Genomic DNA, 26,516 nt, shown 5'->3' on the forward strand with positions numbered 1-26,516 from the left:
GTCTGACAGGGTCCTTGAAAGTACCTCTAGCGCTCCTTGTTTCAAAGATTGTGAGTCGTATTGTACACAGTTACTCCTCCGCCAACTCTGCCCCGAGGGTTTGGTTTGAGAGACGCATTCAGTGTTCAGCCCATCGCCCACAACTGCTGACTTGCTGGCTTCCCCAGCTCTCTATTTCACTGTCTCTCATCCTCTACAACATCATAGTATTCAACAGCTCATTAATATATGTAGTAATTAATTATACATTAATTATTATATGTAATAATAAACAGAGCCAATGGACTTGGCCCTGTTTTAGGTATTGAGGGTACAATGGTGCACAAGACAAACAAGTATTTGCTGCATTTTATCCTTTATTGTGTGTCATTAATCAGATTTCCAGAAACCTTTTTGAATGAAAAAAATTAAACTCTTGACAAATAGTGGTCTCACAAAGATGCTACCAACTGGTAAAGTCTTTCTGAAATAATTAGCTCTTCCCATTTTCTGATAATTCTGTCTAAATGTGCTTTATATATATTGAGACTATTGGGTTAGATGCATACAAATCCAAAATATTTTTAAAATATTTTTGGTTAATTTCTTCCAATTATCAGAGCATAATGGCCTATTTTATGCCTGGTTATTGCCTTAAAGTTTATTTTTTCTGGCAATATTATCACAAATCTCTTTTATTATTCCCTTATAATATCACTGCTATCTCCTTATGTTTAAACATTCTGTGTTGCAAGTTGGAAAAAACTACTTTAAAGTTCATATGGAACCAAAAAAGAGCCCACATTGCCAAGACAATCCTAAGCCAAAAGAGCAAAGCTGGAAGCATCATGCTACCTGACTTAAAACTATACTACAAGACTACAGTAACCAAAACAGCATGGTACTGGTACCAAAACAGAGATATAGACCAATGGAACAGAACACAGCCCTCAGAAATAATACCACACATCTACAAGCATCTGATCTTTGACAAACCTCACAAAAACAAGAAATGGGGAAAGGATTCCCTATTTAATAAATGGTGCTGGGAAAACTGGCTAGCCATAAGTAGAAAGCTGAAACGGGATCCCTTCCTTATACCTTATACAAAAATTAATTCAAGATGGATTAGAGACTTAAATGTTAGACCTGAAACCATAAAAACTCTAGAAGAAAACCTAGGCAATACCATTCAGGACATAGGCATGGGTAAGGACTTCATGTCTAAAACACCAAAAGCAATGGCAACAAAAGCCAAAATTGACAAATGGGATCTAATTAAACTAAAGAGCTTCTGCACAGCAAAAGAGGCTACCATCAGAGTGAATAGGCAACCTACAGAATGGGAGAAAATTTTTGCAATCTACTCATCTGACAAAGGGCTAACAAAGAACTCAAACAAATTTACAAGAAAAAACCAACCCCATCAAAAAGTGGGCAAAAGATATGAACAGATACTTCTCAAAAGAAGACATTTATGCAGCCAACAGACACATGAAAAAATGCTCATCATCACTGGCCATCAGAGAAATGCAAATCAAAACCACAATGAGATACCATCTCACACCAGTTAGAATGGCAGTCATTAAAAAATCAGGAAACAACAGGTGCTGGAGAGGATGTGGAGAAATAGGAACACTTTTACACTGTTGGTGGGACGTAAACTAGTTCAGCCATTGTGGAAGACAGTGTGGTGATTCCTCAAGGATCTAGAACTAGAAATACCATTTGACCCAGCCATCCCATTACTGGGGATATACCCGAAGGATTATAAATCATGCTGCTATAAAGACACATGCACACGTATGTTTATTGCGGCACTATTCACAATAGCAAAGACTTGGAACCAACCCAAATGTCCATCAATGACAGACTGGATTAAGAAAATGTGGCACATATACACCATGGAATACTATGCACCCATAAAAAAGGATGAGTTCATGTCCTTTGTAGGGATGTGGATGCAGCTGGAAACCATCATTCTCAGCAGACTATTACAAGAACAGAAAACCAAACACCGCATGTTCTCACTCATAGGTGGGAATTCAACAATGAGAACACTTGGACACAGGAAGGGGAGCATCACACACCGGGGCCTGTTGTGGGGTGGGGGAAGGGGGGAGGGATAGCATTAGGAAATATACCTAATGTAAATGATGAGTTAATGGGTGCAGCACACCAACATGGCTCATGTATACTTATGTAACAAACCTGCACATTGTGCACATGTACCCTAGAACATAAGCATAATAAAAAAAACAAACATTCTGTGTTTCAGATGTGACTCTTTTAAATAGCTTATAATTTGATTTAGTTTAGTTTAAAAAAAAAAACTAAACATGAGAGCCCTGTCTTTTAAAAATGTTGAATTCATCTACATTTGATGCAATTTCTGAGGTATTTGAATTTATTCTGCCTTTCATGTTGTGTTTTCCATGTATCATTGTTTGTATTTCTCTTTTGTTTCCTTTTCTGACTTCTATTAGGTTTAAACTTTTTAAAAAATCAACTTTTAATCCTTTTACTAGTTTGGAAGTTACACCTTTCATTTCTATTTTTGTGAGCTTTTTCTTTAAAAATTTTAACATGCACAGCTAACAACAAAATCTGAATTATTGTTACCTAGTGTTTTAGTTCCATCTTATTTTCAAAACCTTCACATCAGAAATTATTATTAAGCATATTGAATTTACCCACAGAAAAGAGGCCTCTTTACTCAACATTGCACCCAACTTCTTCTTTCTTGGTTAAATTTCCTTTTTTTTCTGAATTATGCTTTATACTAGTTCTTTCAGTTGAGGGTATGTGGTTTGTAAACTCTTTCAGTATTTGTCTCAAAATGTCTTTATTTTGGCCTTACTCTTGAATAATAACTTTGCAGGGCATAAAATTGTAAGTTGCCTTTTATTTTCTGTGAAGATTTGATTCTATTTTTTTTTTTAATTCGATTTGTTGCTGATGAGAAATTTGCTCTCAGCCATCCCGCTATAGATACTCTGTCTTCTCTGGTTGTTTATAAAATTTTTCTCTTGATCTTTGCATGCCGAAGTTTTGCTTCAATATGACTCAGTGTGGATTTATTTACATTTACCTTGCTTGGGGCTTGGTATGCTTCTTTAACCTAAAGATCAAGCATGTAAAATTCAGGAAATTTATCTACCATTTTCTTAAAATATTGCTTGTCATTCATTTTCTCTGGACCAGGAGTCAGTAAACTATGACCCACTGGCCAGACCTGTCCACTACTTGTTTTTGCAAATAAAATTTTCCTAGAACGTAGCCACACACATTTATTCATATAATGTTTATGGCTGCTTTTGTGCTACAACCGCAGACTTGAATAGTTTGGCGGATTATATGGCCTATGAAGCCTAAAATATTTACTGCTTATTTCTTTACAGAAAAAGTTTGACAACCTCTGCTCTAGACCCTCATTCTGAAACTTCTGTTAGACATAAGTGGACTTCATTCTATACTTTGTATCTTCAATCCCTAGTTTTCATTTTTTTATAATTTTATCTCTCTGTGCTGCATTCTGGGTAATTTTCTCTGGAGCATGTTTTAGTTAATCCATTCCTTTAAAATTATGTGTAATCTAATATTTAGTCCATCAATAGAATTATTTATTCAGTTCTATTTTTTATTTCTGGAAACTTTTAAATTAAATTTTAAAATCTGTTTGTTCTTTGCTCATTATGGCATCTATTTTCCACCTCCATTGCCCATTTTGAATGTTTTTAAATTGATTCATCACCTTGAGTTTTTATGGTAGTTAACCTTTTTGTATCTGCTGGCTCTTGTTATGGTGTGTCATTTCCTTTAGTGGCACGTTATTTTTGTTTGTGAGCTCATCTTCAGTGAAGATTTGATTTTTCTTCCTATAGTATTTTAGTGTGTCCCTGGGTTTTGGACATATCTCACTAGAGAAGGTTTAATTTTGCTTTTTTTCAGAAACCTCAGGGATTCACTGCTCTGGAATCAATGTTTACATTAATTTCTTGGATTAATAACTCCTGCACCTGTGAGCAATGAAAATTTGCCCTGCATGTTGGTACATGGTATAGGCTTGGGATTTGGATTTTTTTTTTAACTGTAGACTTTTATCTCTCTATTCAGACCCCGTAATAGAGATAAGCATCCTGTGCCTTACCATTTACTTTTCTGAGCCTGTGGCAAGAAGTTTGAAGTTTGTTGGGACACCTTTTCATCAAGGAGGCAACTCTTCCAGGATTCCAATTTTGGCTGAAATCTCATTTTCATGATTTTACTTTGAGGAGCACAAGGACACATTTCCTGTTCTCTATTATGACCCCTAGGAATAGTGCCCTATCCAGGTTTGATTCCTGGATTCTATCTTCCACCATGTCCACTCAAAGCATAGTGCTTTGGCTTCTGTTCCTCATCATTTCCTTAAAAAACACAAACAAACCCCTAACATATAGTAAAGTTGGCATGTTTGAGGTTAGAGTTCTATGAATTTTAATACATATAAATTTGTGTAATTAGGATACAGAACATTTCCATCATGGCAAATTTCCTCATCATTTCTTGCAGCTAGAGATTTATTTTAAGTTCAGCATTGTATTCACTTTTTATGTTATAATTTATGTATTATTTTTATGTATGTGTTTTAGGAATGGGGACCAGTTAATTCAGTTTGCCATGTTTTCAGGACTGCAAGTCAGCCTGTGCCCATTCTAACCAAAACGCTCATGGTAGTCATCAACAAATAATCCAATCATGTCATGTATTATTCAGGGTTCTCCAGAGAAACAGGCCTATAGGATGTGCAAATTAATATATACAAAGACATTTTCTTTAAGAAATTGGCTTATACAATTACAGAGGCTGGTAAGTCCAAAATCTTTAAAGTAGACTGTCAGGTTGGAGACCCAGGAAAGAGCTGATGTTGCAGTTCAAGTCTGAAGGCCATCTGTTTCAGAAGTCTCTTTCCTCAGGAAGGTCGGGCTTTTGTTCTATTCAGGTCTAAAACTGATGGGATGAGGCCCATCCACGTAAGGCAGGGCAATCAGATTTACTCAAAGTTATCCAATTTAAATGTTAATCTCATCCCAAAACACTCTCGCCCAAACATCCAGAATAATGTTTGATCACATATTTAGGCACCAAGGCACAGTCAAGTTGACAGATGAAATTAAGCATCACAACTCTATGCCTTGTCAACTTGGCACCCATATGCATCTTCTTAAACCATACTTAGTCATAAAAATAAAGACAATAACAGGGTCAGATTTCCACCTAACATGATACAACTATCTCTTTTTTTGTTTGTTTTTTGAGATGGAGTCTCACTGTGTTGCCCAGGCTGGAGTGCACTGGCACGATCTCGGCTCACTGCAACCTCCACCAAACAGTTGAAGTGATTCTCCTGCCTCAGCCTCCCAAGTAGCTGGGATTACAGGTGCCCACCACCATGCCTGGCTAATTTTTTTGGTGTTTTTAGTAGAGGCGGGGTTTCACCATGTTGACCAGGCTGGTCTTAAACTCCTGACCTCAGGTGATCCTCCTGCTTGGCCTCACACAGTGCTGGGATTATAGGCATGGGATACAACTATCTTACATGTAAGTGAAAATGTACTACTCTTTTCCCCAGAAGAGGATTCAAAGTCCCTGCGTGTTGCCTACTCTTCTTGATATCTCAGAACTTAAAAACTTTGATAAAGACAAGCTAAATACTATGATATGTATCTTATGTTAGGTGATAAAGGGATAAGAGTAGGAAGAAAACAAAGATGTCTGATACACACATACACATATAACAAAATAAGGAAGAAATGCTCACGAGAATGAAGTCCTTATTTCTGTAACGGGTCATGTGGTTGTAGCTGGTATTTATAACTGCCTACTTCCACTACCTATTCCATGTTCCCTTTGTTCTCATCAAGCACCTTAGCCTGTTATAGTTCTTTACCTGAAAACAGGGGGTTGGGGATGACATCCAAATCCTTCATTCCTGAAGGGTCTGGGCCATTCGTAGCCCAGCCCAGATTGGATTATAGTAGTTTTTCTGTTGACTTTAATCACAGGATATTGTAATACCAAGAGATGCCTTAAGGGAACTCCTATATTCCCGATGTAATCTTCATTACCTCCATCATGGGATTGCAGTCTTATTTCTCCCTGGTAGTCCGAATCAACCACCCTAGCCAGTGCAGCAACACCCTTCATTGTCCGTTGATTTAGAGGCATGAGGAGCCCAAAATGGCTGCATGGCAGAATCATTACTATGATCCTGGTTGAACTAAAACCTCTAGGCTAGCAGAGCATAAGGTCACAGGGACAGAAAACATTTTGCTAGTGAGTCACTAGGAGTAATAATGATGCCACTCCATTACCATCCCTTGATTCCTGGACCCATGAATCTTGGCTGTGAGTACTATATATCCAGTAGTACTATATATTGGAAACTGATTCAAAGTGTATACAGCCTTACAGAAAACCTTGCCCCAGCGCTGCAAGGTATTTCCACCTAGATGGCATGAAGCTGTAAGGCCTACCTATAACAGAGTCTTCAAAAGGCCATACCACTGTTCCAGCAAGCCAGCTTCTTAAGAATGATGGGGGACATGGTAAGACCAGTGAATTCCATGAGCGTGGGCCCACTGCCACATTTGATTTGCTGGGAAGTAATTTCCTGGATCAGGAGCAATGCTGTGTGGAATACCATGATGGTGGATAAGGCATTCTGTAAGTTCACAGATGGTAGTTTTGGCAGAAGCATTACGTACAGGGAAAGCAAATCTGTATCCATAGTAGTGTCTTTTTATTTTTCCTAGCACATAATGTTCTGGGTCAATCCTCCTTTCTAAAACAGTATACAAACATAAACACAGCTGATTACTTGTTGCAGGTACCTTAAAAAAAAAAAAAAAAAAAAAAAACTGGCAGTATGGAAAGCCCACGAAAGAATTAACAGTATTTAAAAACCAGGACAAATTTAATAACCCTTTATATAAATTTGCTGCATCCACAAAAGTATAGAAACGTTCACATTCCAGGAATCAACCTGAGTTACAGAAATTAAAACCTCTCCAAATGCATCCTCAGTTTTCCCTGGTATTAAACACAGCCATCTTCTAGAAAGAAACACCAGTGACCCATATTTTAAACTAAAGCACACAGTGCTTTTTGTAAAAAAGCAAAGTCATTTAAAGCAGCTAATTAAAATACCATTTAAGCAATTGCAATGGGTAACAGGATCATAAAATTATTAGCAAAGTAGGAGTTTGTCACTGAAGCTTCCACATGATCTTACAGACTAGAAGTAGACTGGTCAGGCTTCATAGACATCAGCTAAGTGAAGGCACCAAACTCCATTAAGTCCTCAAATTTCAGTGTCTTGTTTATCTGAGCATCACTAGAACAAGAAAAGAAAAAGCAATGGTAAGAGGAATATAGCAAGACCTATGATAGGGATTAGTTTGAAATTTTAGCCATAAAAGCTTAGTGTTGGTTTATATATATATAAGCCATCTAGGTCAAGTACTTACTGAATACTTATATATGCTTGTGCTTTGCTGGCCATTCTGGGGAAGGATAAAAGACGTATTAAATGCTATGAGATGCTTCAGCCTAATTGAAAAGACTTGGACAATTAAAGCTCAGGGTAGTGAGTATGACAGAGTACCAATTAGATGTGAGAGGTAGTGACTGCAGCAGATCTCAGGGAACTGTGAGATGCTGACCAATAGCACCCTAACCTTAGCAGCTATTCACAGCAAGGATGAATTCACGACCACATATAAATTATGTATTGTTTGGTTCTAATTTGGATAAAATATTTTTATAACTTAAACTACCCAGTCATCTGTGTTGCCTGGAACAAGAACTTCCTAGGAGGCCTAGCGATTCTGCCCTGCTTCAATTATAAATTCCATGCCCCATGGAGTTCTTATTCTTAAACCTGCAAGGCCTGGCCTAGACACTCCCAGGCAGATGGTGAACAGTGTGAAAGGACAGGCTAGCAAAGAGCCTCTGCCCTGGGAGCAGCACATATCTTGCTGCAGCCTTCTTGCCGGTGCTATACTCCCCAACTTTGAACTTTCAAAGTCTCTCTGCCTAGGTGTTCCAGCTATACCCGATCCTTTTACATTTCCTGTTCTCTGGATGGTACTTGCCTTGACTGCTGGGGTTGGCCTCCTGCTTCCAGTTCCATCTACTTCCTTCCATGTCCTTCATGGCTTCTCTAACCTGTCATGCCAACAGATTGCTCATATTGGTAGAACTCTGATCCCAAACAGCCGCTCGGAAACCCGAATTCACTCTACTCTGGATGATTTCACTCTTTTGACCTGGAAGAGGAAGAAAAGCCTTTAAGTGACTATCCTCAGAGATACCGTTTGGTGTTCTGCTTCCCTTATGCTTTCCATGTGGCTGTGCCTCAGGCTGCTGGCCACAGCCCATTTATTTTCTCACTTCCACTCTCTCTCCCTGGACAATCTCATTCCCTTATGCCTGTAAGCTTCATCTTTCCTCTGATGAATCCCCTGTCCCTCCTCCAGGTTTTAGAGTATCTGAACTGGCCAGGGACCTAAGCTGCAAGCCACAGAGGCTAACTCAGGCACTAAAGTAAATTATCAAAGAGATGTTGTGTAGCTCCCAGAGTTGTTAGAAAAACTGGAGAACAAGACATGGAAAACAGGCTGGAAGAAAGGGGGCAAAGCTAAGCCACAGCATTTGTCCAGGGGGGTCCCATCTGCCCCAAACACTGGATGCTGCAGTTTGTTCTGCCAGTGTTGCTCCTTGGGAAATGGATGTTGTTGTCACCTCCAGAATGAATTATCCACTGAACTTGCTTCTTTGAGCAACTTGCTCCTAATTCAGACTCTCAGATGGGTGCATCTGATTGGCCAAAACTAGATCATGTGTACATATCCTAGCTGCAAGGGGGCCAGGAAAACAAAAATCTAACCTTTTAAGACTTTATATTGGGATATGGGCTGTCCCCCATCAGGATGCATTCAGTGGGGAATTTTCCACCTATCCAAAGCAGATGACATTGGGCAATAGAAATAAGTGAGAGAGAAAGGGAAAGCAAAGAATGGAAAGGAAAGGAAAAAAAAAAAAAAACAAATGTCCAGCACAGAGACATGTTTTCAATTGCCCACTGTACAGCTTTACTAGATCTCTTACAAACACCTCAAACTGTGTGTCCAAAAGCAAACCCTCCATCATTTACCCCCAATGTATTCCTCCTCCTCTCTTTTCTTTCTTGGTATCTGATTGTTTCCTCATTCATCTAGTCACTCAAGCCCCTAAACTCAGTTATTCTCTCTCCCTTCTAATGCCTCTGGTCATCAAATGCTTTGGATTACATATACTTTATGTTTCTAAAATACATTTCTTTTTCTGAAAGGTCACTGCCATTCCTTCAGGCCCAACACTCATCAACTTTCATCTAGATGAGCACAGGAGCTCCCTACTATTCTCCCAGCTTCTGACATTTCTCCATGGCACTTGTCACAGTTGCCACTGCATTTGTTGTGGGATTGTTTAATTGTCTATTACCCATCATCCTCTTGGTCTACTTGATTCTGCCCTCTTAATGCCAACTCTGTGGTTATCTAACAGTAGAACAGTGAGAGAACCATCTCTAAATAAATGGAATTAGGGTTTTTTTATTAGAATCTCAGATGACAACCTTCTGCCTTTTCTCACCCTGAGAATTGTGACTATGGAGTCACAATGTTCCCCTGTAAACCTGACTCCTAGAAAAAAAGTAAACTGAAAGGAAACAAATGAGAGGCTAAGTACATCAAATTTCTTCTCAGGTCATCCTGAGTTCACTAGACCTGGAATGGAGCATGGTGCTTGTTGTCATTGTTGAGTTAGAAGTGTAGTAACTAGTCTGCTAGATGGTGCCCAGTGGGCCACATGTCTTAGTATTATCCTTTTCTCTTCTCTCCCGCATTGAACCTGGACTGGACCTGTGACTCTCTTTAACCGACAGAACTTGGCAGAATCTAGTGCTGGTCCTGGAACTAAGTCTTGAGAAGACCTGGAAGCTTCCACTTCTATGCTTTTGGAAATTCTGAGCTTCCGTGTTAGAAGAGTAGCTACCCTTCTGGAGACACCACATGGAAAGACCTCATGAAGAGGCCACAGGGCAAGGGAGAGGCCTTGTTCAACCATCTCCACCAAGGCCCCAGGCATATGAGAAAGCCAGTTTGGACAATCTGGTCCTGTTGAGCCCCCAGATGCCCACAGTCTCAGTTGACCACATGTGGAACAGAACAACTGCCCAGATGAGCCCATTCAACCCAGTGAATCATGAGAATAAGGAAATGGTTTTTGTTTAAAGCTTTTGTTTTGAAGTGATTCCTTATGCAGCAGTAGATATCTGAAACAGGGGGCATTGATTAGGTGTGTGGTCTTCTTTAATTATTCATTTAACTGAACTCCACTTCCAGGCATTTAGTATGTTCTTCTGTGGGTTGATATTAGCTATTGAATGCAAAACCCCTCTAGTTCACAATCAGCACAAGTCTTTGATTTTTTTTTAAACTCATTTGATGGCCTTTATCAATATTTGAAGCCCAGAAAAGCACACACATAACAAAACCAGAGCTTCAGTCTATAAATGGAATTGGCTCGATTATTCTTGCTCTTTTCTCCATCAGCCTTAGCATGGCACCATTACTGTGGTCCATGAGATAGCTGTTTAGGGCCCTGAAATAGATTGATCTAAAGTTCCTTTGGCAAGGAATAAAGACAATAATAGGTAGAAGAATGAAGAAGTTTTAATTTAGATAAATTTTATGAAGTAAGAAGGAAAATAAAAGAAAGCCACCACATTGAATAATGTTCATCATGTTTAAAGATGTTAATTCGACCCACTGTCACCAGGGAATGAACCTTATCTTGTGTTGACATTTCCCCTTACATAAAGTAGATTTGTCACTGGGAAGCAGCTGTCTGGCCAGGAACTGTGTCTCCCAGCACCTTCTGCATCTAGGTGTGGCCATATGACTAGCACTTACCAATGGAATGTCAGTGGAAGTGATATGTGTCGCAATAAGCCACGGCTTTTAAGAAGTCATTATTTCTTTTCCATGCTCCCTTTCCCATTAGGCTGGATATAAGTGACATCAAAGCCCTAGGGGATAGCAGAACTCCCAGATGGAAGAAAGCTGGATGTCTGAGTCATGGCAAGGAGAGCCATTCACCAACTAGGAAACCACCTAGAAATATTCCATGGGAGAAATAAACTTTTGTTGTATTTGAGCATTTCAAAATTTGAGGTTTATTTGTTGTAGCCACTAGCATTTCCCTAATGAATATAGTTGTTCACTTATTTGAAAATTCACATAGATTTTTTCATAGATGAGATCATTACTAGTTCTGAAATTAGCGGGGAAGTTCATTCATTTTCCTTAGCCTCTGTTCTTACATCTATAAAATGGGGCTAATGCTCTGGATCTCCAAGGATTGTTCTCATACCAAATGAGATACTATAGTATTTGCAATAAATGAGATACTATAGTATACTATACTATAGTATATATAGTATAGTTTATACTTAATTTATATATAGTATATATAGTCATATATAGTTTATACTATAATTTATATATACTATAGTATACCATACTATAGTATCTCTTATTGAACATTACCACAAACCAGACCCTATATAAAGCACTTTATATACCTTACCTCATTGAATCATCCCAATAACCCTATGAAGTAATTTCAGTTAGCCTCCATATTTCACACGTAAGAAAACAGAAGCTTAGAGAGGTTAAGTACTTGTCCCATGTTACACAGCTGGTCACGGCAAAGCTAGTATTTGAACACAGGCAGCCTGACTTCAGGGGCCACACACCCAGCACCAGGCCTCTCTGACTAGGACAATATAGAGCACCCAGCATGGAGCCTAATACATAATAAATGAACAATAAACTTGAATTTTATTTTCCCTCCACTTTGAAGAAAGAGACAATACAAAACCTAACTATAAACATATACATTTTTGGTTAAGTGCACAAAATGCACACATACACAAATTTACACAACCTTCGCTTTATTCACACTCATATTCACCTTAGTATGTTTAAACTAGAGCTAAAACTAGAATTTCCTGGAGTTCATGGACAGCACTGCTGTATAACATACACAGGTCATCCCAACCAAGAAGGTTATTTTGTGCTCATAGCCCAGCTGCAGCTGCATGCTTCAAAGAAGCAGCAAGAACACTGAAGAAATGAATCCCAACATGACTAATGCATTTTAAAGTTGCTTGTGAAACATTCATGTTATCGATCTGCTGGAGGAAAACCGGCAGAAAACCTAGCTTAGGATGGACATTACTGCAGGAAGTGCAGTAACGCTGGGTCCCTAAAGTCTTTCTCATTTCATTTAATATACCACATATTTTTTGAAGCAAACTAGTTTAAACACCTAGTCCGAAGTATATCTTAGAAATAGACTGAACTTTATAGTTTTGGTCATGCAGCACTTTGTATACCTGAAGTACTTTTTAAAAAATTACAAAACCATAATGGGAATGCTAGTGCTTTCTCTAAAGTCCTATCAACTATTATTAGATTGTCTATAGAACCCAAGCTCGGAGTGCTTTTTCAAAGAAGGTGCAGCAATTTTCCCCATTCTAATTGCCATACCAAGAGTAATCTGTCTTCTGGGCTTTGGAGCTGCTGAACCACTTTATTCTTTTGCCTAAAGTTTCGTCAAGGCAATATGCTTAATCAATGTTTGCTGATGTTTATGGTCTAATGCCTACTGACAGCAGGTGCAAAAAGAAAAAAAACGCAAAGTATATCCCCATTTGCATAAAAAGCTTCCTTAAATTCACCAGCATGCTGTTTTGCTGTAATTTTAGTAGACAGGTGATTTTTCATGGCACCTTCATGAGTTGCTTTTTCCCCTGTCACTGGCTCCATTTCTCTACCTGCTGTTCCCAGAAGCTGTGGTCTTATTTACGCCACATGTGGTAGCCCCTTTCAGACTATCTACTTGGCTCATTGATCAACTCTCCTTAGTGCTTGATTTTCATATTCTGGTCCAGGAAACAGACTCTATCCCTGAGTAACTTAGAAGCTGTTGCTAATTTATGTGTTAAGCCATGCCAAAGGTGGGCTATGGGATTGTACAGGCATATCCCAGAGATAGGCATGTTTGGTTCCAGACCACCACAATACAGTGAGTCACATGAATATTTTTGTTTCCCAGTGCATATAAAAATTATGTTTACATTATATTGTAGTTTATTAAGTGTGCAATAGCATTATGTCCAAAAATATATATTTACACCTTAATTTAAAATACTTCATTGATTAAAAAATGCTAAAAATCTGAGCCTTCAGTGAATCATAATCTTTTTGCTAGTGCAGGGTCTTGTCTCTATGTTGATGGCTGTTGACTGATCAGGATGGTGGTTGCTGAAGATTGGCATAGCTGTGCCAATTTCTTAAAATAAGAAGACAATAAAGTTTGCCACACCAGTTAGCTCTTCTTTCCATGAAATGTTTCTCAGTAGTATGTGATGCTGTTTGATAATATTTTACCCACAACAGAATTTTTTCAAAACTGGAGTCAATCTCTTCAAACCCTGCCACTGCTTTTTCAACTAAGTTTAGGTAATGTTCTGAATCTTTTGTTGTCATCTCAACAATGTGCACAGCATCTTCCCCAGGAGTAGATTCCATCTCAAGACACCATTTTCTTTGCTCATCCATAAGAAGCAACTCCTCATCTATTGAAGTTTGGTCATGAGAGTGCAGCAATTCAGTCACATCTTCAGGATCCTTTTCTCATTCTAGTTCTCTTGCTATTTCCACTGCATCTGCAGTTACGTCCTCCACTGGTCTTGGGCTCCTCACAGTCATCCACAAGGACAGAAATCAACTTCTTCCAAACTCCTATGAGTGTTGATATTTTGACCTCCTCCCATGAATCATGCATGTTCTTCATGACATCTAGAACTGTGAATCCTTTCCAAAAGGTTTTCAATGTACTTTGCCAAGATTCATCAGTGGGATCACTACCTGTGGAAGCTATAACCTTACAAAATGTATTTCTTAAGTAATAAGACTTGAAAGTTGAAATTTCTCCTTTCAACTGGGCTACAGAACGGTTGTCATGTTGGCAGGCTTGAAAAAAACATTAGTCACTTTGTACATCTCCATCAGGGCTCTTGGGTGACCAGGTGCATCGTCAATGAGAAGTAATATTTTGAAAGAAATCTTTTTTTCTGAGTACTAGGCTCAACATGGACTTAAAATAGTCAGTAAACCATGCTGTAAACAGATGTGCTGTCATCCAGGCCCTGTTGTTCCATTTATAGGGCACAGGCAGAGTAGATTCAGCATAATTCTTAAGGGCCCTACGATTTTCAGAATGGATTTTCAGAATGGTAAATTGGCTTCAACTTAATGTCACCAGCTGCATTACTCTCTTAACAGGAGAGTAAGCCTGTCCTTTGAAGCCAAGCATTTACTTCTCTCTAGCAATGAAAATTTTCGATGGCATCTTCTACCATTAAAAGGTTATTTCATTTACACTGAAAATGTGTTTAGTGGTAGCCACCTTCATCAATGATCTCAGCTAGATCTTCTGGATAACTTGCTATACCTTCTACATCAGCCCTTGTTGCTTTACCTTGCACTTTTATGTTGTGGCCACAGTTTCTTTCCTTAAACCCCTTGAACCAAGCTCAGCTAGCTTCCAACTTTTCCTCTGCAGTTTCCTCACCTCTCTCAGCCTTCATTGAACTGAAGAGTGTTAGGATCTTGCTTGGGTTAGGCTTTGGCTTAATGGAATGTTGTGGTTGGTTTGATCAGGTTTCCAGAGTATTGAAACTTTCTCCATCTCAGCAATAAGCCTGTTTCACTTTCTTATTTGCATGTGTTCGCTTTTGACTTCCTTCACGAACTTTTCCTTTGCATTCACAACTTGGCTAACTGGCACAGAGGCCTAGTTTTTGGCCTAGCCCAGCTTGCCACATGCCTTCCTCATCAAGCGTCATTGTTTCTAGCTTTTGATTTAAAGTGACAGATATATGACTCTTCCTTTCACTTGAACATTTAGAGGCCACTTGTAGGGTTATTACCACTTGTAGGGTTATTAACTGTCCCAATTTTAATATTGTATCTCAGAGAATAGGGAGGCTTCAAGAAAGGGGGAGAGATGGGGAAACAGGAGAGAGACAGGGAAGCATACACAGAATTTATCAATTAAGTTCACTATCTTTGGCGCTTGGTTCAAGGCACTCCAAAAATATTACAACAGTAAAATCAAATGTCCCTGATCATAGATCACCATAACACATATAATAACAATGTAAAAATGTGAAATATGCCAAGAACTATCAAAATGTGACACAGACATGAAGTGAGCACATGCTGTTGGAAAAATGGTGCCAGCTAGATGCAAGGTTGCCACAAACCTTCAATTTGTTTAAAAAAAAAAAAAAGTGATATCTGCAAAGTACAATAAAATGAAAATGAAGCACAATAAAACAAGGTATGCCTGTATCTTTTCAGAGACCTCAGAATAGCTTCACTGACCCAAACAATCTATTTCCAATGGTATAAGGTGAAAGGGAACTTAGCCTAGGGAAGTCCATTAACCTTAATGATAGTCACTTAGTTAATTACCCTTCAATGTGCATCTAACTATAGCCTTTTCCTTATTATTATTATTATTATTATTATTATTATTATTGCTGCAGCAAGGGAGATAAGTGGCTCACCTTTCTGTTCTCCATTAGGGAAGGGTACCTGATAAACTGAAGACAGTGTTCAGTGCTCCAGGCAGGCATTTTTTTCACTTTGGCTTCTTTATTTCAGTTGACCTTAGATTCTTTTAGGCTAAGGTGACAGTTTATTATCCATTTCTGTTAAAGGGGGGAAGAGGAGAAAAGCCTGGCCTCTTAGAAAATCTCTTACTGATTCTCTGGGTTATTAGTGTTTCCATGTCTACTCCTGTCCTGCCAATATGCTGGGTTGCATTGAAGATCATGCAAACTCGAACGTTGGTTTTAAACATTAAAGTAGTATTCAAAGTTAAGGCATTACTTTATCATGCTGAACTCTTAAAATTTTGATAGCACCATGCATTGACAGCAGACTGCTTTGAATCTCAGGGAGCTACAATTAAGGCAGCAAAATAGAACCACAACATTAAATGACTGTTTAGTTCGCTCTTTCTTGAGGAGGGGAAAACACACCCACTTCCTTAAACAGAAGCACTTCACAGACTCCCTGAAGACATGATACACATTTGAAAACAGCTAAGCTGTGAATGTACCACTGCTTCTCCACCTGTGTGGCTTCTCCCTCTACCACACATTATTTCCAAAACACTATAGGAAGATCTTGCTAAATCAGCTTTAAAAAATAATTTATAAAAGAGAAAAAGAGATGGGGGTGGAAAACAAGTCCTTCGGGGGTTCAAAAGCTCGGCACAGAATGACAAGGAAGAGAGAATGAAATAAAGCCATGCTAGAGAAATCTCAAAACAAGATGCATCAGAACCAATAGAAATTCAAGATCAATTGTGTCAGCAGATCAAAGACAAGACCCAGCATAGTGAAGAGTATTAACTATCACCAGGGGAGACGCATCCTACTTACTAGAGTGAAACAGACACTTTGTTCCTCTAAGGTGATATGGCTGGCTTTTGAGTAAAGATCAACCAAACTGAGCAAAGCAGTTACATTTTCCCAGAAGACTGTGGTTAGGAACTGAAGAAAAGGTAAATTCACTTTATAAAAAGCATTCTAGACAGTTTAGTTACCAGAAAATTTAGAGGCAAGAGTTCAGCCTCCCTGTTAGAGGAGCTATTGTACCTAAACAGGTTCTACATTCCCTTGGCAGGTATTTTGTAGGAAGATTTCCTCTGACTGTGCTTTAGTGAGTAACCCTTGCTGTTTATCTGGCAGGTACGCAACAAACCTGTTCCTCGATTTTAATTTAGCAGACTTAAATAAATGTATTGTTGGCTAAGAATCAGGAGCATGGCGTGATGGTAACAGTCAAGGTAGAAAGACTTGGCAGGAACTACTGGACAGATTTGTCCAGACTCTATTTAGAGACCTGCAGGAGATGGCGAGTGATAGCCTGCCAGTGCTCTGTCTAGCTACCAGGAGTCTGTATTCATTCCAGTACTGGAATACTTAAAACAATGCTTGAAATGAACCATACTGTTCATGCAGTACCAATGATATGCATACCTAGAAAAGTAAAAAGGGAACCAAGTGTAACTAAAATTGAAGTCTTCTGAATGTCTATCTTTTTGGTTAAGATAAGAAAGAGTGCTCTCTTACCAAGATATGATAATTACCCATATTCCTGATGGCCCATAGTCAATAGTAAAATAATTCTCAATTCTAAGGAGCAGATGGTGTAAACAGAGATAAAGTATCATGAACGGCAAGTGTGATTAAGCAAATGATTCAAAATGCAACGGAACTGACATATAGTGGTTATCAATGTTGATATTCACTAAATAGCAGTTCCATTAGACGAAGATAGAATAATGGGACAATTTGGCTATTAACTGAATATTTGTGTGGGCTGGGAAATGATGGGTATTGTGAAGTAAATTATCATTGCCATGCTGTACATGAGAAAATGGAACCACAGAGGAATAAGTTCAGCCGATTTGTTCTAAGGAATGGGTAGGTGTGTCTGGAATGATAATCCAGCTTGGATTTTTTGATTACTTCATTGTAACATAGTGCCTACCACTGCTAAGTCCATGTCAGAAATGTTTTTCACAGACACAGTCTCATAAGTTCATGAGTTCAGGTTGATTTGGAAAATTATGTCTATGAGATTCCAGACACCTTGTCCTTCCTGATCCTCACCCCAAATCTCTCAGTTGATAGAGTTTAGGCAGAGGTTGGATGAAAAACCTTAAGATTTCTGATTAAACTTGGCATTCACCTTAATTTCTTTGGCTTGAATTATCATTTGGAACAATTTCTTTCATAGATTTTGTATTCTACTCAGAGCAAAGCATTTAGCATACTTCTTACCTGTTGAATGAAGATGCCAAAGAGATTAAATGAACTGATAAGCTAATTTACTTACTCTCAAAGTATTTGTAAATCTCCCAGTTGGATTGTGGATGCATCCACTGCTTCTTGAAGTGCTTTATATTTTTGCTTTATATTCTAAGACTATATTATTATATGTGAACAAATTGAGTGAGCCTGCACCTCTAGACTGTGAACTTCACAAGTGCTTCTCAGTGCCAACTGTGGGACAAGACAGCTAAAGCAGGCTGCAGTTAGGCATTTCCCTTCCCCCAGGTTAACTTCCAATTAAACCCCAGGAGGTTAGAGTCTGGTTAGAGTTTCTCCTGAGAGCAGACCTTGTTAAGAACAGAGTGCAGGCCGGGCGCGGTGGCTCAAGCCTGTAATCCCAGCACTTTGGGAGGCCGAGACGGGCGGATCATGAGGTCAGGAGATCGAGACTATCCTGGCTAATACGGTGAAACCCCGTCTCTACTAAAAATACAAAAAACTAGCCGGCGACGAGGCGGCGCCTGTAGTCCCAGCTACTCGGAGGCTGAGACAGGAGAATGGCGTGAACCCGGAGGCGGAACTTGCAGTGAGCTGAGATCCGGCCACTGCACTCCAGCCCGGGCGACAGAGCGAGACTCCGTCTCAAAAAAAAAAAAAAAAAAAACAGAGTGCTGGGTGTGGTGGCTCACACTTGTAATCCCAGCACTTTGGGAGGCCGAGGCGGGTGGATCACAAGGTCAGGAGATCGAGACCATCCTGGCTAACACGGTGAAACCCTGTCTCTACTAAAAACACAGAAAATTAGCCAGGCGTGGTGGCAGGTGCCTGTAGTCCCAGCTACTCGGGAGGCTGAGGCAGGAGAATGGCGTGAACCCAGGAGGTGGAGGTTGCAGTGAGCTGAGATCGCGCCACTGCACTCCAGCCTGGGCGACAGAGCGAGACTCCGTCTCAAAAAAGAAAAAAAGAAAGAAAGAAAGAAAGAAAGAAGGAAGGAACAAAAAGAACAGAGTGCTTCTGGCATATTTCCAAAGCGTTCCTTTTCTCCTCCCATCACCAAAAGCATGAGGGGTATTTTCCTTTGATACTTACTATGAGAACCTGGTCAAGCTCTGGGAGATAAAACGCACAGAAGTATGATAACTTCTCTAGGACTGGGTCTCTCTGGAATTGTTTTTAACTCTCAGACTTGTCCACACATAGCCTCCAGCAATTTGACAATTACAGTTCAGGATTTCCTACCCCAGGACTGGTTTCTGAGGCAGTTGCCACCAAGTCTTTGCTATGGTAAGTCTTGAGTACGCACGCACATTTAAAATAATTTTTTCTTTCTGGTGAAGGGAATATTTTATCTTTATAAAGTATCCCTCTTTATCTCTAATAATGCTTTTGCCTTAAATTTTACCTTTTCTAATGTAGTCACAGTATTTTCATTTTGGTTAGTGTTTGGATGTTATATTTTTTTCCATTGTTTTGCTTTCAATCTTTCTATATGCTGATTTTTTTTTGTTATCTCTTGTAATCATATATATATATTTTTTAATTCTAGCTGCTGACCTTTGTCTTTTAATTGAAACATTCGGTTCATTGAATGTAATTGTTGCTGTGTTAGGAATTAAATCTACCATGTTATTATATTCTTGTTATTTCCATCTTTCTTGCCATCTTTTAGATTGATTAGTTTTTATTATTCCATTTCTCACCCTGCCCCTGGCTTGGTGGTTGTTCTGATTATCTGTTGTTACATAAGAAACCACCCCAAAACTTAATGACTTATAACAACCATTTTAGTTTGATCATAATTTTGTAAGTCGGGAACTTAAGGAAGGATTTAGTTGGGCAGGTGATTTCTGATCCACATGGCATGGCTGTGGAATGAACTTCTAAGGTGGCTTCTTTACTCATATATCCAGGCCATGGTGCTCTTTGGCCAGTCTCTTACTCCCTACCTTCCACTCACTCCACATTGTGACTCATCTTGTAGAGTCTCCCCATGTGGCTTGTTCTTCTCACTGCACAGTTATTCAAAATACAGTCATCCCTTGGTAGCTATTGGGGATTGTTTCTAGGACCCTCTGCAGATAGCAAAATCCAAGGATGCCTAAGTCCCTTTTATAAAATGACACAGTAGTATATGGATATATCTTAAGCACAACCTATCATATACTTTAAATCATCTCTAGATTATTTATAATACCTAATGCCATGTAAATGCTGTGCAAATAGTTGTTATACTGTATTGGGAATAATGAACAAAAAAAGTTTTTACATGTTCAGTACAGGTGCAACAATTTAGATTTTTTTCAAGTATTTCTGATTTACAGTTTGTTGACTCCATGGATGTGGACCCCACAGGTACAGAGGGCTAACTGTAGTCACATTTACATGAAGGCTGGCTTCCATGAGGCAGAAGCAGAAGCTGTCATACTAGTTTATGGATTTCTTGGAATTGACACAGCATCACTTTTGTCATACTCTTTGTCATACACTTTGTCACAAAGAAGTGACAGAGCCCACCCAAATTCAGGAGAGTAGAGAAATAGAGTCCATCTCTTTTTAGGAGAGAGGCAAAATCACATTGCCAAAAAACATGTGGGAAGATAGATGTTGCTGTGGCCATACATCTGCCACTGATTATACAGATAAAAAATATACATTTTTAAACTGTTTTTGTTTTGTTTTGTTTTGCTGCTTGCCTAGAGGTGGAAACATATGCACTGACTTATTATGGTTTAGTATACATTAATACTTTACCTCTTACTGGCCAATGAAAAGATCTTAGGACACTTTAAGTCTCTCCATTCCCACATTTATGCCATTGTTTTTACGTATTTTAATTCTGCATTTAATTACAATCACACCAGAAATTATTACCACTGTTTCATACATCAATATTCATTTAGATTTTTCCACATATTTGCCCTTTGGTTGCTTTTCATTCTTTCCTATATTTTTGAGCTTCCAACAGGAATCATTTTCATTGCATGTCCTTTAGTGTTTCTTATGTGTGTCTGTCAGTAACAATTTAAGTCTGTATCTTCTTTTTTGTATATTTCACTTTCATTTTTGAAATTATTTTTATTGATTACAGATTTATATTTTGCAGGTATTTTGAGGATATCATTCTATCATTCTATTGTCTGTTGACAGTCTGTTGACTGTCTCTGTAGAGAAGTGTGATGTTAATCTAATTGTTGCTTTGGGGCTCCTTTGGCTGCTTTTAAGATTTTTCTTTCTTTCTCTTCCTTCCTTCCTGATTGTTTGTTTGCTTGCTTGCTTTTAGTAATTTTGCCATTATATGTCTTGTGATTTTACATTGAATTATTCTGCTTGACATTTTTGGAGCTTCTTGAAAAGGCGCCTTCATTATTTTCACTATTTTTTGGAAAATTATCAACAATTATCTCTTTAAATATGGTTTGTGTTCTTTTCCTTTTATCTTATCCTTCTGGTGCTTCCATTACATGTATTTTAGATATTTTTCATTGAACTCCTGTTTATTACACTCTTTCTTATATTTTCTATCCTTTTTTGTTTCTGTGTTTCATTCTATATATACTCTTCTTCCAGTTCATGAATTCCCTCTTCAACTCTATCTAGTGTAAAATTAAGCATGTAATGAGTTTTTAGTTTTAATTGTTATATTTTCCCAGTTCTATATTTTACATTTTATTCTTTTAAAATGTAGTATCCAGATCCAACATGGGACCATTTATAATGTCTATTATTTCTCTTGGTTTTAAATTGCATGTTCTTGTGGTTCATGTGCCTAATTATTTTTTGCCATCTACTAGTGATTATATATTTTAAGATATAGAAATAACTTGAAGCGTAAGAAGATTTACCTTTATTCTTGGAAGGCAACAAGGGACATGGCTATTCCATAATCTTAATATAGGGATTGATATTATTTAAAGCTAATCTTCAGTCCCAGTGAGGGCCAGATTATTCTAATTTACCTCTGTTTCTAAGTTATAGCTTCTAGGGGTTCCAACAAAAATCATGGAAGTTTATTTGGGACCTTCCTTTTTCATGGGTCCTGGATTCCAATTTTTATTTACTTGAGGAGGCTGACAAAAATCTCTGCTTGGCTGGGCATGGTGGCTCACACCTGTAATCCCAGCACTTTGAGAGGCCGAGGCTGGTGGATCACCTGAGGTCAGGAGTTCAAGACTAGCCTGGCAAACATGGTGAAAACCTGTCTTTACTAAAAATACAAAAATTAGCCAGGCATAGTGGTACACACCTGTAATCCCAGCTACTTGGAAGGCTGGGGCAGGAAAACCACTTGAACCTAGGAGGTGGAGGTTGCAGTGAGCCAAGATTGTGCCACTGCACTCCAGCCTGGGCAACAGAGTGAGACTATATATATATATATATATATATATATATATATATGCTTAACTTCTCAGTTTCTCAGATGGCTTATTAAATTGTCAGTGCTCCCAGAAGATAAGCAGATTTAAGTGCTGAGCTTACCTCTCTGGTCTTTCTTTCTTCCATATCTTTACCTCATAATTTTTCATTGTTTTACTAGTTCCCCTGTATTTTCAATTTTCCTCATTAGAGGGATGTTCCACATTACCCAGTCCAATATTGACAGAAACAGGAAGCCTAGTCTCAAATAATTTAATTATAAAACAAGTTTTAAATTTTATGTAATCCTCATTAGAACTGGGATTGATTCAGAAAGGAATGCTAATATTGAAATATATGCTAGTTTCCAGTTATTTTTTAAACATAATAGAATGTGTGAGGCTTAACTTTTCACAAAATTCAAAGCAATCAAAAGGTGTTAAATAATAAATCGCCCCATTTTAAGTTCTTATACCATTCTCACCCACCCATGTTAAACCTTCTAATTTACATGAAGAAATCACCCTCTATTTCAAAATGAACTTTTATGCTTGCAGAGAGAAGCAGAAAATCACTTTCATAATCCAGAAAAGGTCAATTTGGCACCACAAGTGGAAAGGACAATAATTGATAACTGCTTATAATGCTCACAGCCCAAGTGAAAAGCAATATCTAAAGAACATATTTTATGTAGTTTTAAAACATCTATTGAGCAATTCCTGGATGTAAGAGAGTATACTAAGTTCTACTGATTCACAAAGATGAATGAATCATAGTCTTTCCTGTAGACAAAAGTTTTTCAGAAATTTATAATTATTTATTATTCAAAGCAGAGTCCTACTTGATATTAAGATATATATTATAAAGGGATAGTACAATACAGAAGTGTGTTGCTTGTCAGCAACAGGCAGATCACCCAATGAAACGAAAGAGAAAGCCCGTTAAAAGACTGGTAAGTACCTGAAAACTTAGTATATAATGAGGTGACATCCCAAATCAATCTAGAAAGAAGAGGTTAGTCAATAAATTATCCTTGGACAAATGGCTTTCCACCTGAAAAACTGAAATTGATCTTGCACATCAAGTAGAATATATAAACCAAATGTAAAAAGTAAAATCACAAAGTTAATTAAAAAAAGAGAGAATGCCTTTGTGACTTAAATTAAGAATCTCTTAAATGAGACTTAAGAAAGCATAACCCCCCCAAAAATTAATGGGCTTGTATCAATATTAAAGATTTCTGAATAACAACGGAAACTATCAATAGAGTTAACAGATGAGTAACCTTCTGTGAAAAGATATTTATGGCATCTAAAATGGACGAATGTTTAATAAACAGTATATATGAGTAATCCGTTATTCAGGTCTCTACCCAAATATTACCACCTCAGAGAAGACTTCCTTGACTTTCTGAATACCGCTGCCTCCTTACTGTCTATTCCTTTACCTTACTTTATTTTTCTTCATAACACCTATCAAACCCAACATTATATTATATAATTATGTGTTCATTGTTCTTTCCCTTCCCTAATAAATTCTAAGTTATGTGAGGTCAAGGTTTTTTATCTGTTTTGCTGAATTTATCGTCTTAGCACCTAGAACAATGCCTGACACACAGTATATGTTCAATAAAAATTTGTTAAAAATGAGTGAACAAACTTCTGAAAATGGACAATCCCCCAGAAAAGCATCAAAGGACAAGTATAGACAATTTCAGGAAGGGGAAATCTCAATGGCAAATATATGAGGAGATGGTTAGTCTGACATCAAAAAATGTGAATAAAAAGAAGCTTGAGAAAGCATTCTATGTCTACCAGATGGGCAAAAATTCAAAAGTTAGAAAATATAAAGGGAAGTAGGCAAGTGGAACCTCCTAAACACTGCTAGTGGGAATGTAAATTTGTACAGTCATTCTGGAGAGTCATCTGAAAGCATTCAGTAAAACTAAGGGTTTCCTTGTTACCCCACTCCTGGATGTATAACCAGAATAATTCTCACACTGATCCAAGAGGGGTAATGTATGAAGATGTCTATGGAAACATTGTTTGAGGTAGCAAAACACAGGAAACACTACGTGTCCTTTTGTAAAAGACTGAAACAATATAATATGGCAAGTGTATTCAGTGGAATATTATGCATCAGTCAGATGTAACAAACTAAATTTGCACAAAACACCATGGAAAGAGATTTTTGTTTCTTTTTTCTAATTAAAGTAATAGAATATTTTAAATACAATGTATTATCTAAAAGCAGGTAGACAAAATACATGGCTCTCTGATGATTACATAATTTTTCTGAGTCTGTGGCTCTTGGTAGGAAAAAGATTCCTTATTTCTCATAAATACTTTTTTTTTAAAGCAATTTTGGGAGCCTAATATCCACTCATTCTTATCAGTTTGTTTATATTCAGGAGAGTCATTTTCATTTGCAATTTCTGGTCAGTTTTAGAATCTGTTTAATATCTACCTTGGGGAATGAAGGGCTATGCAGTGCTGTTTCTGGATCTTAATTCACATCATAGCTTTGAAATTGAACAAAATTTACTACTTCAAGGTCTCTCCAACTGGGAATGTTAAAATGCAAATTTAGATTCATTAGATCTGGGAGGACCTGAGTTTCCACATTTCTGAAAAGCTCTAAAGTATGGCTAATGCCATGGATTCTCGGACTACACTTTATGGAAGGGGTTGTTCTTAGGGAATCTGAGATCTCACCCAGGGTCCAGGACAATTCCTAGATTTATGTACATTTAGCAGAAGATTGCTGAAGGGGCATCTGGGGAACTGTAATGTATAGATTGCTCCCCAAAGTCAGACTGGAGAAAGATGAACATGTTACTCTAAAGAGCTCCTGTGTAGGAGGTACTGATGCTGGCTCACACCTGAGCCAACTGCATGCATCTCATCCCAACTCCATGTTTAGTGACATTCTATTGGTATTAATAGCTTGAATTAATATTATTAATATTAATAGCTTGAAATCAGTCTTGGGGTCAGTATTTACACTATGAAGATTGGCAAATGCTACAATTTAGGGCTCTCTCCCCAACCCTGCAGAAAGCCAGTCTGCCAGTACACCACTCTGACCAGTATTCAATAGGAAGACTACTACAGATGACCTTGGAGTGGACCCTGAACAGCACAGGTGGGAACTATAATTTCCCACCATGGTTTCTGGTTGGGATAAGAGTCCAATTTTAGAAGAATCAAATAATAACCACCTCGAGTGGTGTGACGGAGAAACATAGAGAGTTACATGGAAAAATAGAAAATACGGCTTTAAAAAGAAAATTCATTCTCCTACATCCATGTTCCTCACTCCAAGCATGTGTAGGCCAAGAGTAAAGGAACATTATACTTGGATCAAGGGGTCTGCAGCAGGAGCTGATGAACTCTTAAAAACAAATTTTTCATTTCAAGTATTCATACATATTAAAGTCAGGGAGGGAAAATAGAGAAAATATATTATTTAGAACAGGAACACTTTCATTAAAGAATTAGTAAGTCTTTAGTGTTAGCTAAGAGCATGGAGGAATCAGTGCAGTAACTGGGGAGTTGAGTTCCTATTAAGAAACTCCTGCTAAGAAATTGCTTCAACTTATATTTAATGGCTTTAGACAAATTCTGTGTATTTTGGGGGGCCATATTTTCCTAGCTTGTAAAGTAGGACTAAAAATAGCTTTCGCCCATCTCACCTCCTCATAAGCTCCATAGCATGTTGGGATAATAAATTAGGTTGAAATGAAAGTTAGAAAATATCTGAAAATGACTTCGATTTAGAAATAAATGCCTATGTACGAGTTATTATTACCTGCAATCAGACACTCATGTCTTCCTTGGGTAGATTCAGTCCTAATAAAGCCCAATTGGAAAGTATAGTAAGTACGTAAAAGAAGTAAAAGCTATGGAAAATCTCAGTGAGCCACCGCAGGAATGAGCAAAGAGACTGACTAACATCCCTCATCCCAACAATGTGTTGTCATCATTGTCACACTCCTGTATTACACAAAAAAGTCCTGTATTATAACCACTAGCTGTGTAATTAATGTCTGTTCAGTGGCCAACTCAGGGCTTTCATTGCTTCTTCTAGGGGTTTATTAAATTAATATTTGCTAACATTTTTAGAAGGTTGAACTTTGAAATGCCTTTTCAAGGAACCAGTCTTGTCACACGTA

Source organism: Trachypithecus francoisi, unplaced genomic scaffold, assembly GCF_009764315.1.
Source record: "Trachypithecus francoisi isolate TF-2019V2 unplaced genomic scaffold, Tfra_2.0 Lachesis_group2, whole genome shotgun sequence".
NCBI classification, from domain to species: Eukaryota; Metazoa; Chordata; class Mammalia; order Primates; family Cercopithecidae; genus Trachypithecus; species Trachypithecus francoisi.